We start from the raw sequence: 18,463 nt of genomic DNA on the forward strand, positions 1-18,463 counted from the left end.
ATTTTATTGCAATATGTATTCTGTGTAGCACTATTTAGATATTCTATATAACACGCTACAGTGGGCATTTGCACGTCACATTAGGTATTTGTATACTGTATTGTATTCTTTTGCTTTAATATTGTATTGTTCTCAGCTCAGGGATGCTGCTGGAAATGTGAATTTCCCTGCGGGGATGAATAAAGTATCTATCTATCTATCTATCTATCTATCTATCTATCTATCTATCTATCTATCTATCTATCTATCTATCTATCTATATCTAGCGAATAGTAAATGCTCAGAATTGTGTTGACAATCATGAGTGAATAGGGAAAACAAAGTTGGAGACAATGGACAGCCCTGAATCATACCAGTGTTGAGGACACTGTTCTCTATTGAGAAGGAAATCTAAAATCCAATTTGATAATATAACGGGAAAATTGAGGTCATGAAGAAGTTTAAAATGCAATTTAGAAGGAATGATATTGTTAAAAGCCGAACTAAAATCTATAAATAAAACCCTAATTCCTATGCTCAAGATGACTTATAATTTCATGAATACAAATTGAAATGGCATCATCTGCACTTCTATTAGCACGATACGCGAATTGGTACGGATCTAGATTAGATGGTAGAAAGGACTTCATGAATTTCAATACGATCTTCTCGAGGGTTTTCATGATCACGGACGTGAGTGCTACGGGTCTATAATCGTTCAAATATGAGACATTGTTCTTCTTCGGGACCAGTACAATTGTAGCGCGCTTCCAACACGAGGGTACAGTAGCTGAACACAAAGACCAATTGAAAATACCAGTAAAGACAGGGGCAAGTTGAGAAGCACACTCTTTGAGAAGGCGAGCCCACCCTCCCCATGCACTGCCTACCATTGGCTACTGGTGATACACGACCAAATATGTGCACATAAGCTAATTCCCTGATTTCAGTCTTATATTCAATAGTTGTCAATCCATCTTAAATGCGAGAATAAACAGTAAGGAGAATATCTACTCGAGGAGAAATTCAATATTGTACTGTGTGCTTGACACAGCGCTGCCATTACTGTATTAAGTTGTACTTCGTGGGTAAATAGGAAAATACCCACCATTCAAAGGGTGTTGTGGGTGCATTGAGGGTTGTATGAGGAAATGTGAATCATGCAAATGTATTCAAGTGGTACTCACCGCAGAACCACCACAGGTTCAATCCCGCCCACCAGGTGCAGCTCCGCCCACTGGACATCTCTGGGTTCATAGTATATTCTATAGATAGTCTTTTCTTAATTTGATGAGTTAGCTTAGTTGGGAACAGTGTTGATATAAAAACAGGTGTCTTGCGTTCAATTCTCTATTCAGGTTTTATTTTGCATTAAACAAGTAATACAAATAGTGTAGTGGATAAAGACATTGTTATTAAAGACAAAAAAAAGATTTGACCATCCATAAAGAATGATCTAAAGCAGTAATCCCCAAAGTGGGCGGTACCACCCCCCTGGGGGCGGTGGAAAGATCTGGGGGGCAGCAGGGGGGCGGCTGTCCGAGGTCAGAAGTTCGAACAGTTGTTTGACGAATTGTACACAACACGTGCAGCAAGACGAGTCCGTGTACGACGCATCAGGGTCCAGTTACCGCACGCCGCTCTGGCCCAGTCAGCTCCGACAGCATGGACTTCAAAAGCAAAAGCTCAGGTTTGTAACTTCAAGCTTGTAATGTTCAGAATTTTATCTTATAATAAAAACCGCATTCTGGCAGACAACATCATCTTGAGTTCAAGTCAACATAAAATTGGGGACTTGCCAGAACGTGCCGTGTTGTGTTGAGCTGGTTAGGGTGGTGCATTCACTGATATATATTGTTACGAATGTACATGACTTTGTCCCTGTGTGTGTGTGTGTGTGTGTGTGTGTGTGTGTGTGTGTGTGTGTGTGTGTGTGTGTGTGTGTGTGTGTCCATATTGCGTGCTTTCGCGCGTGTGTCATTGTGTGGGTGGCGAGCCCTAGAAAATGAATATGTGAGAGGGTAAACTTGCTTTTCATACCTTCAATGTTGTCATTTTTGTCTTTAAGTAGGTCTATTTATGAAACGCGATAAAATGCTGCATTTTACATGGTTTTAATTTTTTTTGTTTTAGAATAAAGTATGGCCTTGGTACAGCAAACAAAGAAGTGTTGGCAATAAAGTGTGGAATATGTGAAATATAGAAATGAAGCTATGAAACCTTCGAGGCTTTTGGAACATTTGAAAAAAGCTGCACCTGGAGTACTTACAGTGCACCGTGTAATCCACAGGCAGCATCTGGTCACAAAAAACCTGGATGGCAGACTACACAAATAAGTAGTGCTATCACAGCAATAAAATCAAGGCACATGCCCTCAATTCTCGAATGTGTCCACAGTTGTGCACTGATAACGATGAAGAGTTTGAACGTTTAGTATTGCACACAGAAGTTAGATGGCTGTTAAAGGGAAACTGCCTGAGAAGTTTCTATTTACCGTTTGATACAGTTGAATTCTTTTTAGGAATTCACTGGGGAGCCAAGGGAACGCTAGCCTGCAAAGGTTTGGGAACCATTGATCTAAAGGGAGTGAATGTAATATTTGCCTCTGTGTTGTCTGGTTTAAGCGAGGGCCAGTAATATACGGCACAGTGTGGCAGACAAACACGGTGCAAACTTAAGTGGGGATTTCACGGTGTAAAAAAAAATTCCATGAGTTTTTTTGTGTACCATTATGAGGGAATAAATATTACATACTGTCCCTTTAAAATCGGTTAATATTGTGCAGGCTAAAAAAATGTTGACTGATCTAAAGGGACAGTTATATTTAGTGCCTCCTAGTGGTAGAAAAACCTTCATCCAGTATAACAAAATATTGATTTGGATACTAGGCAAAATTACATTTACTATAACACCAATATTCACTTTCTTTTAAAAGAAACGGAGACATTTGTTTACACCGTGGAATCCTGGAATCCACATTTAAGTCGGCGCCATGTTTGTCTGCCACGCTGTGTCCTGTATTACTTGCCCACACTCATATCACAGAACACAGTGCCATCCAGTGGTAAATTAGATAACGTTTCTTCAAGCGTGAACATAATTCATAAATTCATCCAACAAAAAAATGGTTCAGAGTACAAAAACTGGTGTGAACTTTATTTGGTTTTATTTACAGATGTCACATGTCAGGTCAAGACACACGGATTAAATTTTAGTCCCTGACATCCTGCATGTAAAAGTTCATGTCTTTCTTCTCAAAAGTGAAGAGAAAGTGCCCTGATTTCGTCTCCATCCATGTATCTTAGATCAGCGTAAGGATTCAAAAATAGGTCCTGCAATGTGATGGCCATCACTGCATCATCCTCATCCATACTGATGATCTGTGGGGGAATAACCTTCCCAACAAAGTGGTGTTGGTCATCTTCCAACCACCTCCGGGTCATTAGAATGTCTCGAAGCGCTGGCAAATCCTTTGTGCAAATAATAAGAAATCCCAGTAAAATTTGAAACTGTGAAAGTAAATGAACGCAAAAAAAAAGAAGCAATATATAAACATTCACTCAAGCCTACATACTGTACATGGATTTTCTTTGTTCGGATGACTTCTATTGTGTCTGGGTCTGTTAGAGTGAAATGACTTTGAAGAAAAGATAACAAAAAAGAACGGTCATGAGAATATATTCTATGATATATATTAATAACTCCCAATGATCCAGAGTAAAGGTCCCCATACCTTGCCAGAGGAAAAGCCTCAAGTAACCTCATGATTAAAGGCATGTCAGACTGTGAAAATTAAAAACCTTTATCATATCATTTCAATTGATCTCACAGTTCATTTTCTCTTCAATAAACCTCTAAAAATGTGTAAAACTCACTGGAGAAAAATCAAAAGGCATGTCCTGGGTCACATACAGGGCATATTAAAAAACAAAATCCAAACTCTAATGTTAATACTTTAACAAAGCTGGATTTACAACACAAAGACCAATTGTAAAACCACTGACCATAATCATGTATACCCCACAGTCATTCCCTCCCCACTGCAGTGGTGCATCCTGTCCGGAAATAATACCACAAAGTGTTTTTATGAAGGCACTCCACAATGAATAATAAATGTTTGTGTGAGAAGTTAAAAAGCTGTACCTTTAACTGAATCAGTGTTTGAGTGGTCCAGTCGCCGAGGGAAATATCATTGGCCAAGTTTCTGTAATAAAAGAACACAATATACAGTGCATCCGTAAAGTATTCACAGTGCTTCACTTTTTCCACATTTTGTTATGTTACAGCCTCATTCCAAATTTTATCAATTTAATCTCTTATCTCAAAATTCTACACAAAATACTCCATTATGACAATGTGAAAAAGTTTTTTTTCTCTTACTTTTTTTGAATTTATTAAAAATAGAAAACTAAGAAATCACATTTACATAAGTATTCACAGCCTTTGCCATGAAGCTCAAAATTGAGCTCAGGTGCATCTTTTTTCCACTGATCATCCTTGAGATCTTTCTACAGCTTAATTGGAGTCCACCTGCAGTAAATTCAGTTGATTGGACATGATTTGGAAAGGCACACACCTGTCTATATAAGGTCCCACAGTTGAGTGTGCATGTCAGAGCACAAACACCAAGCATGAAGTCAAAATAACTGTCTGTAGACCTGCGAGACAGGATTGTCTTGAAGCACAAATCTGGGGAAGGATACAGAAAAATTTCTGCTGCTTTGAAGGTCCCAATGAGCACAGTGGCCTCCATTATTCGTAAATGGAAGACATTTGGAACCACTAGGACTCTTCCTAGAGCTGGCCGGCCTTCTAAACTGAGCGATCGGGGAAGAAGAGCCTTAGTCAGGGAGGTGACCAAGAACCTGATGGTCACTCTGTCAGAGCTCCAGCGTTCCTCTGTGGAGAGAGGAGAGCCTTCCAGAAGGACAACCATCTATGCAGCAATCCACCAATCAGGCCTGTATGGTAGAGTGGCCAGACGAAAGCCACTCCTTAGTAAAAGGAACATGGAAGCCCGTCTGGAATTTGCCAAAAAGCACCTGAATGACTCTCAGACCATGAGAAACAAAATTCTCTGGTCTGATGAGACAAAGATTGAACTCTTTGGTGTGAATGCCAGGCGCCATGTTTGGAGGAAACCAGGCACCACTCATCACCGATCGTGGGATATATCAGAAACGGGCAGGAGGAGGAGTACAGGAAATTGATTCAGGACTTTGTCCGATGGAGCGACGCAAACCACCTGCACCTAAACACCACCAAGACCAGAGAGATGGTGGTGGACTTCAGGAGAACCAGAACTCACCCGGTTCCTGTAACCATCAAGGGAGAATGTGTAGAATTTGTCCAGACCTACAAATACCTGGGTGTGCAGCTGGACAACAAACTGGACTGGACTGCCAACACAGAAGCTCTATGTAGGAAAGGGCAAAGCCGACTTTACTTCCTCAGAAGGCTGGCCTCCTTCAACATCTGCAAAAAGCTCCTGAAAATATTCTATGAGACAGTAGTGGCAAGCGCCCTCTTCTATGCAACAGCGTGTTGGGGAGGCAGCGTCAAGAAGAAGGATGCCTCTCGTCTCAATAAACTGGCTAGGAAAGCGAGCTCTGTTGTGGGCAAAGAGCTGGACAGCCTAACAACAGTAGCTGAGAGACGAGCACTGAAAAAGCTGAGGTCAATCATGGACAATCCATCGCATCCACTACACAGCATTATCTCCAGACAGAAGAGCAGTTTCAGCGACAGACTGCTGTCACTGTCTTGTACTACGGACAGACTGAAGAGATCTTTTCTCCCTCATGCCATGAGGCTCTTTAACTCCACCCGGCAGAGTAAAGGCCCACATTAAACCACACCACCTACATTGGATATTACCGAATCTTACTGCAATATGTATTCTGTGTAGCACTATTTAGTTACTCTATATAACACGCTACAGTGGGCATTTGCACGCCACACTGGGTATTTGTATATTGTATTCTTTTGGCTTTATTATTGTACTGTTCTCAGCTCAGGGATGCTGCTGGAAATGTGAATTTCCCTTCGGGGATGAATAAAGTATCTATCTATCTATCTCTATCTATCTATCACCAGGCCAATACCATCCCTACAGTGAAGCATGGTGGTGGCAGCATCATGCTGTGGGGATGTTATTCAGCAGCAGGAACTGGCAGACTAGTCAGGATAGAAGGAAAAATGAATGCAGCAATATGTAGAGATATCCTGGATGAAAACCTGCTCCAGAGCGGTCTTGACCTCAGGCTGGGGCGAAGGTTCATTTTTTAGCAGGACAACGACCCAAAGCACACAGCCAAGATCTCAAAAGATTGGCTTCAGAACCACTCCGTGAATGTCCTGGAGTGGCCCAGCCAGAGTCCAGAATTGAATCCGATCGAACATCTCTGGAGAGATCTGAAAATGGCTGTGCACAAACGTCTCCCATCCAACCCGATTGAGCTTGAGACTTATTGCAAAGAAGAATGGGCAAAACTGCCTAAAGATAGGTGTGCTAAACTTGTGGGATCATATTAAAAAAGACTTGAGGCTGTATTTGCTGCCAAAGGTGGATCAAACAAAGTATTAAGTAAAGGCTGTGAATACTTGTGTAAATGTGATTTCCTAGTTTTCTATTTTTAATCGACTAAAAAAAGTTTAAAAAAAACCTTTTTCACATTGTCATAATGGAGTATTTTGTGTAGAATTTTGAGATAAGAGATTAAATTAATACAATTTGGAATGAGGCTGTAACATAACAAAATGTGGAAAAAGTGAAGCGCTGTGAATACTTTCCGGATGCACTGTACATTTCAATGCTATGTAGATAGAGTAAACACAGGAGGACCCTAGAGCCTGAAAAGAACAGTCAACATGCACTTTGCAAAAATAAAATCAAGAATAGGGGTTTAAAACAGAATTACCCTTCTTGTCTTGTGTTACAGCCAGTGGTTTCAATCTGAATTGGTGTAATTGTAACGGGACCCAGGTGGATGGGCTAGCTCAAGCTGGTGTTACACATTTGTTTGAGATATTTTTGTTTTTTCTGTTGTTGTTTTACCTCATCTGCAAAATAGATGATAAATGTCAGTCTCACACGACACAATTTAATTGTTGGCATTTCGGATCATTTATTGAGCAAGTCTCACTAAATCACGTGAGATCCCTTTAACATCTAAATACAAAATAACATTGCCATCAATTGGTACTTTTCAAGAATAAATGAACAAATCACCATAACTGTACCTTCCAAAACAACTCACCTCGTGTTATTGGGTATCAAAATATACAAATTAACATCAGAGTACACTCTTAACCGAGCATAAGATAGCTTACCTCACCCAAGGCCCTATTTGTTGCTTATGCTAGCGCACAGGTGTCAAACAGGCGGCCCGCGGGCCAGATTACGCCCGCTAAGGGATTGAATCTGGCCCGCGAGACAGACTCAGAGAAGCGCAGGAGAAAAACAAGCTGCAGGTTGAAATATGTTAACTTGATGTTGCCAAAGCCAGGTGCCTCTCACAAAGACACTGTACTTGTATTTATTTCTCTTTCTTTTCCACCCCTCTGTCTCTTTCACTCTCTGTTTCTCTTTTTCTCTACCTTTTTTGCTCTTCGTCTCTTTCTCTCTGTGTCTTTTAACCTCTTTTGCTCTAACTTCTTTTCCTTTTCTCTCTTTTCTCTTTCTCTCTTCATACCCTTCACGCTTTCTTTTCTCTTCTTCTGTGTTTATATTTCTCCTCGGATTTCTTCCTCTCCCTCTCTTTCCCCCCCTCACGACTTTTTATCTTCTGTTTCTCACACTCTCTCCCTCTCTTTTTCTTTCTTTGTCCCACCCTCTCTCCTTTTCCCTCCCTCTTTCTCTTATTTCTTTATCTCTTTTTCTTTCTCTTTAATCTACTAGTCCGGCCCCCGACAGAATGTTTGTTCTATCGTGCGGCCCGAGTTAAAATGAGTTTGACACCCCTGTGCTAGCGGATGACTCACTCTCACTATTTCACTTTTTGTGTAGTTTACAGACATCACAAACAACCTTTACACACATATTTTCACATATCATCATCCTCACAGTAAGTGTGTTCCGAGTATACACATCTCACCTGTAAAATAGAGAGAGAATAGAGAATATACCTTTATCATCATTGTTACAAAATGGGTTGAACATATTTTGACAACGAAATTGGACATTTTACATTTACTGTGAGGATAAAAAAAAGATAATTACACAATATTTACACAGGAAGGTGTGGGCATGTAGAGGCAGTTGATATTTACATTGGGCGTTTACATACAGTTTTTGGATCGTATTAGTGCAATATGCGGTAGTGCAAAATAGACAACATTGTGCAAAGTAAGCAAAGGCACGAATACAATTTTACATCTGTATGAGGTGGGGCAGCACGGCGACACAGTGGTTAGTGCGTGTGTGGCACAGTTCTAAAGTTTTGGGAACCTCCTGTGTGGGTTCAAATCCAGCTACTGGACTTACTGTGCGGAGTTTGCATCCCCGTGCTTGCGTGGGTTTCCTCCGGGCACTCCGGTTTCCTCCCACATTCCAAAGTCATGCTTTTCAGGTGGATTGGCCAGTCCAAAATGTCCCTAGGTGTGACTGAGCGAGTGACTTGTCTGTCCCTGTGTGCCCAGCGATTGGCTGGCGACCAGTTCAGGGTGTCCCCTGCCTACTGCCCGATGATTGCTGGGATGAGCTACAGCATCCCGCGACCCTACTGAGGATAAGCGGTACAGCTAATGAGATGAGATGAGATCTGTATGAGGTAGTGTGTTTGCAAGAGTTTCAAATTTTTGTGCAGTATAGGCAAATAGCTGATAAATGTCAGTCTCACACGACAATATTTAATTGTTGGCATTAAGGATCATTTATTTAGCAAGTCTCACTAAATAACGTGAGGTCCCGTGAGACTTGGCCCAAGCACCCATCTTTGACCTGTGCGACTTTGCCATCTAACAGTGATATACTGGTACTTCTCTTACCCTTTCTGCTATACAAAACTCAATATCCTGAAAAATAATAATACACTCCTCCTAAATAGTCAAATACGGATTACACAACATACATCCCAAAATCTAACATTTTAACTAGTCAGCAACCATGGTTGCGCCACATAATACTATCAAAAGCCATTTCTGCTATTCTGTTATGTCTTTACTTAATTACTTAGATGTTTATATTGCTTGATGAGATTTCCTCCTCCCAGGAAATTGATTTAATAAGTGTGAAAGAGCACAAATTACCTCTTATGGGACAGGGATAAATCATGTGTTTCAACCACTGTTTTTCATTCTGTCAGGTTTATTCAAACGATAATATCCAAATTAAATTTAACTTACTAATGCTATATCTGACACTGAAATAAAGTTTATGCTTTACATACGAGTGATCATAGTGATTGCTTTTTAATTCAGTTAATTTAGACCATAACTAAGTATCCTTGAACCTAGGGCTGGAACAAAGTCTGTCAAACTGACACAAAAAACAATTTTATCTGAATGCAGTTTTATATTAAAAAAACATTACCGACTGGCTTTATTGACAATAACTAACTTAACATACATTTCTACATATTCATTTTGACAAAGCCTATAATGATTGAAAGTTTGTGAGGGAATGATAGGCCAAGATATGCAAACAACAGAATGCTCCATACATTTTTAAAGATTGTAGTTAGTGAGATGGGCACACCTACACACCCCATTGGGACTTGAGAAAATTGAAATAATTTATACAAACCTTCGTGTTTCACAGCTATGCCTAGGTGTTTCATCACATGGTTCTTCAGGCTGTAAAGATGTATCACCACCTTATTGTGGTGGGGCACTTTGTGCGTCTCCATGACCCCTAGAGCTATGTCGGCGGGAGTCTCGTACTCCGGGTAGGGTTACCCAAGCCGAACAGGTCGAAGGGTAGAGTCCAGACTAAGAGTGATCCCAAAAGCTGGTGGCGGCCCGCTTTGAAGCGGTTTCCTACGGACCTGGATCCCGGCAGCCGCCTGCAGTTGTAGGTAGATGCCGGTTGTCTAGGGTCTCCCTTGCCACTGGAACCATCTTCTTTACAATCAAGATAGTGGCGTAGGGGAAAGCGCACCCCTTATGCTACTTTAAAAAACATCATTGCGCAGGTATCCTCTTTTACCTGAGTCTCCGACCACAAAAGTCCGGCGGCGATGTAGTATCCAGTGACGGGAGCAGGTTTGAATGAGCTGGAAGCTCTTAGCTGGACCTCTGCACGTCAGCGGCACAGGGCAACGGTCGTTAGCAGCTGGGATTGAGTGGCAGCTGTTTCCGGCAGACCCCTGTGCGTCTGAGCAGCACTATTTAGTGGCTGCACTGCTCACCCCAATTGGGGAAAGGCCTAGAAAAGGTGGCCTAAAGATTGCCCACTGAGCACAGTACCCGGACAGGAAACCGCGCCTGTCGGGACATTCCACTATGCGGTCTAAAAACGATAGCATTTAGAATTGCAGCATGAAACATAAGGACAGTCCTGGATACCAGTCTGGACAGACCACAGCGCAGAACAGCACTCATTGCCAACGAGCTGAAGCGCTATAATGTGGATGTGGCAGCGCTCAGCGAGACCAGACTCCTTGAGGAAGGCTCACTCAATGAAGAGGGGGAGGGTTATACATTCTTTTGGAAGGGGTACCCCATGGGCGGACACCATCTTCACGGAGTTGGTTTTGCAAATAAGAACACCCTACTGCTGAAGCTCACAGAGTCACCAGTGGGTGTCAGTGAAAGACTAATGACTCTTCACATCCCACTTGCAAAATGCAGACATGACACGTTAGTTAGTGCCTATGCACCAAAACTGCCATCGAATGATGAAGAGAAGGATTGCTTCTACCAGGCACTCGATGACATCCTCAGTCACATCCCGAGGAATGACAAAATCATGCTGCTAGGTGATTTCAATGCAAGAGTCGGAAAGAACTTGCAAAACTGGAATGGTGTGATTGGTGCCCATGGCATTGGAAAAGTTAATTCTAATGGCATGAGACTTCTTAGTCTGTGCACAGAGCATAACCTTACCATCACAAACACCATCTTCCAACAAAAGAATAAATATAAGGCATCCTGGATGCATCCCAGGTCCAAACACTGGCACCTGATCAACTACGCGATCGTGAGGAGGGCTGACCTGAAGGACGTGCTCATTACAAGAGCTATGCGTGGGGCACACTGCTGGACCCACCACCGCATGATTCTGACAAAGGTCAGAAGGCATGTCCGGCCCCTAGCACGTCAGGGTGGTTCAAAGAGGAACACACTCAACTGTAGCAAACTCTCCAGTAGTGACACCCTTGACAACTTCCGTTGCTCCCTAGCTGAGAGGCTGGCAGACATTGAGCAGCTGGTCATCTCAGAGGCTGGGATGGATGAGAAGTGGACCTCTCTATCCACCACCCTCTTTGACACTGCAGCCCAAACCGTTGGTTTTAAAACCAAAAAACACCACGACTGGTTTGACCAGAATGCCGGAGAGATCTCAACCCTCCTGGACAGAATGCACAAGGCGCACAGAGCCACCCTGAACAACCCACAATCTCAATTCCATAAAAAGCTATGGCAAGCCCTTTGTTCAGAGGCCCAGACAACTCTCAGAAAACTGCAAGATGAGTGGTGGATCTCAAAAGCCAATGAAATCCAGTCTCACGCTGATAGAAGCGATATGCACAGTTTCTATGATGCAGTAAAAACCATCTATGGCCCCAGAAACTGCTCACTGGCACCTGTTAGATCTGCTGAAGGAACATCTCTAATCAAGGATCAGGCTATAATAGTGGAGCGGTGGGCTGAGCATTTCAACACCCTGCTCAACCAGCCCACCCCAGTGAACCCCACTGTCCTTGCAGAGCTCCCTGAACATCCTACATTGCCAGACCTCGACCTCACGCCAACTTTAAATGAAATCCTGCATGCAGTCAAAACCCTGAAAAACAATAAATCCCCTGGACCTGACAACATCCCGGCTGAACTTCTCAAAGTAGGAGGCTACCTCTGTACACGGACAGTGTTTCACTACATTTCAGAGGTGTGGAGACGAGAGTGTGTCCCGCAACTGTGGAAAGATGCCAACATTGTGACCATCTTCAAGAATAAAGGAGATAAATCCATCTGCTCCAACAGTAGGGGTATCTCTTTGTTGGCCACTGCTGGAAAGGTCCTTGCCAAGGTCATGCTCCGCAGACTCATCTCCACAATATCGGAACGCGTCATCCCAGAGTCACAGTGGGGTTTTCGAAAGGACAGGGGGAACAGTCGACATGATCTTTGCGACACGTCAGCTCCAAGAGAAATGCCAGGAGCAGCACAAGGACTTGTTCATCGCCTTTGTCGATCTCTCAAAAGCATTTGACACAGTGAACAGGGACGTACTGTGGCAAGTCCTGAAGAGATTTGGGTGTCCACCCAAGTTTCTCACCATTCTTGCAGTTTCAGCAGGGATGACGGCCAGAGTGGTAGTTGGAAGACACAGCTCTGAGCCCTTTGGCGTTGAAACTGGAGTGAGGCAAGGCTGTGTGCTGGCTCCAGTTCTCTTCAACATCTCCCTTGTCTGTGTTACAACACTGCTACGTAGAAGGATGGAGAAGCAGGCTGGAGTTACCATCAACTTCAGGGTTGATGGTAACCTGTTTAACATCAGGAGGCTACGGGCAACTACCAAGCTGACCTCAGAGACCATCATTGAGCTGCAGTACGCTGATGACTGTGCCCTAGTTGCCCATACACCAGAGGCTCTGCAAAACATTCTCCCGGCAGCTGTAACTGCATACACCAGAATGGGACTGACAGAGGTACCTGCTCTTTGCATGATGAGATTCAGAGCCGTCTCAATCAAGCATCAGCATCTTTCGGTCGACTAAGGAGAAGGGTCTTTCAAAACAACAACCTTAGACTCCACACCAAAATGCTGGTCTACAGAGCTGTATGCATCACTACATTACTGTATGGATGTGAGGCATGGACTATCTACAGCCGCCATCTGAAGAGCCTGGAGACCTTCCATGTAAGATGTCTTCAGAAGATCCTTGGTATCACATGGAGGGACAGAGTGCCGCACACAGAGGTGTTGGAGAGGGCAGGCAGCTGCAGAATGGAGTCCATTATGGCTCAACGCCAACTCAGGTGGCTGGGGCATGTTGTTCGAATGCCCAGCCACAGACTGCCACACCGTATCCTCTATGGTCGGTTACATCTAGGCCAACGCAGTGCTGGTGGGCAGAAGAAGCGGTTCGAAGACCAAATGAAGAACATCCTGAAGAGATGTCGGATAAACCCTTCCTCACTGGAGGAACTTGCTTCCTGCCGAGACCTCTGGCGCTCCCACTGCTCACAGGGACTGGATTATATGTAGGAACAGCGCATGCAACACCGTGCAGCAAAGCATGCAAAGAGACATGCTCGCCAGGCCACCCCTGCTCCCCTCAGCACCCCATTCACATGCTCTGTCTGTAACCGCATCTGTGGATCCAGGATCGGACTGTTCAAACATCAGCAGACTCACAAATAAAAGAAGATGGTCATCATCGAATCGATGGACAACCCCAATACAATACAATACAATACAAAGACGGGCTAATGCCATTTTACAGAAGATGCAGTGATGATCTCTGCAGCACACTCTGCATCGCTTTACAGAAAGAAGAGGGTCCTTCCCCCTAGTTGATATAGTCTGATGCAGCCGTGTAGGTCAAATACACACAAGCACAAACATTTTCTGAAAGTTAAAAAGTCAAGTTCTCATAATACACGCGCTGAGCACACTTGCTGAAACCTTCCATAGGTTTACTTCACTTTGTTATCCAAGCGCATTGCATGTAGGGAGATAATACTATATTAGCTAGGCTATGTTTAGCATGTAGCGATTAATACTGTACCGTCTAATTGACTGCCCATAATGCGCGATAAACATTTAAAAAATAACTTAATACTTATGCCGACATAACAAGAGGAAAACGTTTAAACGTGGAGCCATCTATGAAAACGCTTTGAACAGTTAACTTAATTTTGTTCCGTTGGATTCCTTACAGCCATGAAGTTGAGGTTAAGGGATCTGGCGCGGCTGACCCTGATGGGCGGTATTCAAGCTGTGGGCGGGCTGCACCTGGTGCAGCTCCGCCTCGTGGTTCTGCAGCGAGCACCCTTCATTGTACAGGTATAACATTCAGCAAACAGAGGATACTGTATCTCAATGGTTCCCGAACTTTTGCAACTTTTACATTTTTTTGCATGCTCTCTAGCTAACATTTATCTTTTTTGCTAGTTATCAAGCTAAATTTTGGCCTCCTTTCTAGCTAGTTAGCTGGCTAGCTTTTTTTAGTTTTCCATCTGGCTATTTATTTGTTTTGTTTTTTAACTTTTTTTTTTTAGCTGGCTATCTATCTCCCCATTAGATTGTTTTACCTGTCTACATTTCTAGCTTACTATCAAGCTACCTTTTTAGCTAATTGGCAAGCCATCTAGCTAAGTTACTATATTATCAGACTGGGAGCTCTTTGTGCTAATTAGTAATTTAAAAAAAGCTCTCAGCTTGAAAAAGGGTTAGGGTTAAAGATCCCTGACCTATAGCATTTAGTTTGATGACTCTACTGAGTTTTTTTTTTCAGGTGTGCACATCGGCGCCACGGATCAAGGACAACATTACTTGTTGAAGAAAAAACGTGGACCTTTGGAGTCCTGCCAGCACATTGCCCACCTATACTGCTGCCCTCCGCCCGCCCCCCCCCCCTTAAATTTTTTTTTAAAATGTTCTGTTACATGTTTGTACAGAAGGAGACTGTAAGCTTAGGGGTCTATATTGAAAAACAATTTTGTAAGTATGACATTTCCCACCTCAACAACACACTCAGCCACATGTTCATATCATCCAGAGGAGAAGAAAAGTAAAAAGAAAAGAAAATAAACAATAAAATGGGGAGAGGGCCTTAAGTAGGAATAATCGTAACTATAACTATATGGATAGTGTATGTATACATTTGCAAACACACACACCATATATGCATATACACACACACACATACATATATACACACATAAATACGTGCCCGTTTTTGTCCCGTCACCCCAATAATCTGTCCCACCGAGCCCGCCCACATTCTAAAGAGAAACCTCACCACTGCCCCCAGTGCTCCTACACCTCCCATTTGGACAACCTCAAACAGCACATGCTCATGCACAAGGGCGAGAAACCTTACCAGTGCCCGTCGTGCAGCTACGCTTGCAGCAACGTGGCCAACCTTCGTGGCCACGAACGCATCCACCCGGGCGTCAAGCCGTTCCACTGCCGCATTTGTGGCCGCGCATGCAACCAGAGCATGAAACTGAAGCTGCGACTACACCACGGGACACTTGACCGACTACAAGTGACATCAGAGGAAACATAGACACATCCCAGACAACTGAGACATTGCCACGACATACTTAAAAGGACAGTGTGTATTATCTAGCGCCTCCTAGTGGTAGCAAAACTTTAATTCATTTAAAAAAGACAATATTTGATATAAGTTATATATACATATAAAATGTTTTCGTGTGGCTTTACGCTAATTCCCGGATGCAAACAGTCAGCCATACTGGATGGGTCCACCAGACACGGTTTGCTGTTGTCAAGGGTCTACACTAATTTTGTTAGCTGTTCAAATGAAAGTGGAATGAGCCATTTTGACCCAAAGAGCCATAATAGCTAGTTACTTAAGATAGTTGAAGCTCATTTTGACCTTCATTTTTTTTCTGCAAAAAATGATTTTAGGGCAGCACGGCGGCGCAGTGGTTAGCACGTGTGTGGCACAGTTCTGAGATCATGAGATTAAACCTCCTGTGTGGAGTTTGCATGTTCTCCCCGTGCTTGCGTGGGTTTCCTCTGGGCACTTCGGTTTGCTCCCACATTCCAAAAACATGCATGTCAGGTTAATTGGCCGGTTCCGAATTGTCCCTTGGTGTGAATGAGCAAGTGAGTTGTCCGTTTCTGTGTGCCCTGCGATTGGCTGGCAACCAGTTCAGGGTGTCCCCTGCCCACTGCCCTAAGATAGCTGGGATGGGCTCCAGCACCCTTGCGACCCTACTCAGGATAAGCAGTGCAGATAATGAATGAATGAATGAATAATGATTTTAGAACAAGGTGCAAGCAGTTCTTTTGTAAAAATTTCACAAAACCGTGAAAAAAAAATCTGATTGGTTAAATGAACCATTTTATCAACACTTATTTTATGCCACAAGACCTGCAGAAGTCATTGTGAAGGCCTCAAAGTAGATTTCTGACCTTTGCAACAAGTAATGACTTATATGTGATTGGTTGAATCCTTGAATATAAAAACACACATCTGGAAGCAGCGAATCCCAAGAAAAAGCAATCAAAGGAAGCTGACAGAAAATTTTGAAGTATTCAATGAGTATTCATGGACAAAATGTAATTAACATCACATGATTCTGATATGTTTTAGTCCTTGTAAAAGCCTTGGCAAAGAAAAAAAAGATGAAAAATGTTGCTGGTCAATCACATTGAGGCTACGTAGTTTGTAATCTTCTCGTGCTTTATAGCACTCGTTTTCAGTTGCACTACCCAAAACAGTGACACGCAGTGTTCAAAAAGTACACACTGTATCTTTAATCTTTCCGCAAAAATTATGCATTCCAATAATGGTGACAGACATGGTAGATATTACAATATACACTGGTACCTCTACTTACAAATTTAATTCATTCTGGTAGTAGTTTTATAACCGAAACTTTTGTAGGGACACCTTTTGAATGTAAATGCGCTAATCTGTTCCAAGCCCCGCAAAAGTATATGTTTTAATAAATCATAAAAGAGCATAAAGAATAAAGGAAATAATAAAAATATGAATCTACCTTTTAACTGGCGTTTGTTTACAGGTGAGGACCTATAAACCAGCAGTGTAAACACCAGCAGTGTTTTTTGCCTGGCGTTTCTTGAAAAACGGATCTAATGACGTCTGATTTTGCCAGCTTTTGACAATCTGTCGAAAATGCGTGCGGCTGAGCGATAGCCAGACCTGTCAAAATGTTTTCTGGGTGATTCCTTTCCAGAAAATCCTGAGACTTCATGGAATTGGTCCAAAATGTCTTTAATTTGGGCTGATGATTATGGTTGCGTCTTCTTCTTTCTTGCCTCTTAACTCTTCTTGCACTGTTTTGTGTTTTCATACCTTACGATTTTCTCTTGCTTTGTTTCAGTGGCCAGAAAAAGTATGTTACTTTTTTTCCTTTTCCACTTTTCTGCATGTCTTTCGTGTGAATGATAGGTCTTTGTAAAGGTACCTGAGGTACCATACAGTAGACTCTTTAAAGAGCGGGACGGGGGCACGAAGAGCATGCTGCGATTCACGCATATGCACCGGTTGCCAGGTGTTTACAGAGAAAGGGGGCACGAAGAGCATGCTGGGATTCACGCATAAACACTGGTAGAACTCTGGGAGCAGCGAATAGCAGCGCATACTGTAAAGTATTTTTGACCTTACATCCTGAAATGGCTTCGTAACTAGAGGCAATATTTTCCCGTTTACCCGTAGACCTTTTTAATTAATTAGGATTCTCATCAAATAATGAGATACTCTAGAAACAAGCTCATCACAACGGAAAAAAACTGCATTCTTAAAATTTTCTTTTTTATTGGTAAATTCCTTTTTGGGGCATTAAAATTCTGTCAAATAAAAATGAATTATATTGTTAATGCAATATTTTACTACCTTTTTGAGCCAAGGCACCACGTCCTTCGAAAATCTTTAAAGATTAATCTCTGGCACTAGTTTCATGTTGTTTTTTTAACTTTAATTATCATGTTGTCCCAACTGACAGTAGTTTTTTAAAAATAGTTTGTGATTACTGTGGTTCAGGAGGAAATACCGGTTATCATTCATTTTGGTGTATAATTTTGCTGTCATTTTGGAATTTTTGTTTTTTTTAAACCATAACAAAAACATAACAAACATATCAAAAATGTCTCTTAAACTGAATAAAAAGTTTCAGCCAGAGGTATTTTTTATCATTTTCTTTTCTTTTTAATAGAATATGAAAACAGTAAAATAAATTAGCAAAATCACGTGCACGTGGTATTATCGTTATTTTCTGTGCAAACTTACACAATTTATAAAACGAAAGGGCTCCGTGGAAGGCCTTTAGAGCAGGTTGGACTTCCTTATTTTCTTCTCTCCCAGTTCTCCTTGCAAGTTCAAAATCTATTGATGTCTTAACTCCTTATTTTGAGTGTTTCCTAAAGTTTAAACGTATCATTCTTATTTTAAATAAAATAAGTTCTTGAGTTTATTTGCCTGTACTGCAGCATGAATATTCAATTGTATGAGTATCCCTTAACCACAAGGTCGTAAGGGGCACAATTCCCTGTGGTGTATCTTGGACAAGTACAGCCTGGAAGCGCCAATCTCTCCCCAGGCCAACTGCTGCCAACTATTGATATGGACGAATGTCACAGTTACTCGGCTGATGACTG

At 42.3% G+C, this 18,463-nt stretch overlaps 2 long non-coding RNA genes across 2 annotated transcripts; one reads left to right on the plus strand and one right to left on the minus strand.

Annotated features, from left to right (window-relative positions):
• The first annotated feature begins 1,546 nt into the window (after positions 1-1,546).
• LOC148370335 (uncharacterized) lies at positions 1,547-18,185 on the plus strand. Its single transcript, XR_015850109.1, has 3 exons — positions 1,547-1,669; positions 14,028-14,152; positions 14,604-18,185. It is a non-coding gene; the product is annotated as an uncharacterized LOC148370335 (long non-coding RNA).
• On the minus strand, positions 3,260-7,036 carry LOC148370336 (uncharacterized). The gene is made up of 3 exons (XR_015849908.1): positions 6,900-7,036; positions 4,123-4,183; positions 3,260-4,034 (listed from the first exon to the last, which is right to left on the minus strand). It is a non-coding gene; the product is annotated as an uncharacterized LOC148370336 (long non-coding RNA).
• Positions 18,186-18,463: the final 278 nt, after the last annotated feature.

This window comes from Urocampus carinirostris, chromosome 3, assembly GCF_059441175.1.
Source record: "Urocampus carinirostris isolate Australia breed hairy pipefish chromosome 3, RoL_Ucar_1.0, whole genome shotgun sequence".
In the NCBI taxonomy this organism is placed as follows: Eukaryota; Metazoa; Chordata; class Actinopteri; order Syngnathiformes; family Syngnathidae; genus Urocampus; species Urocampus carinirostris.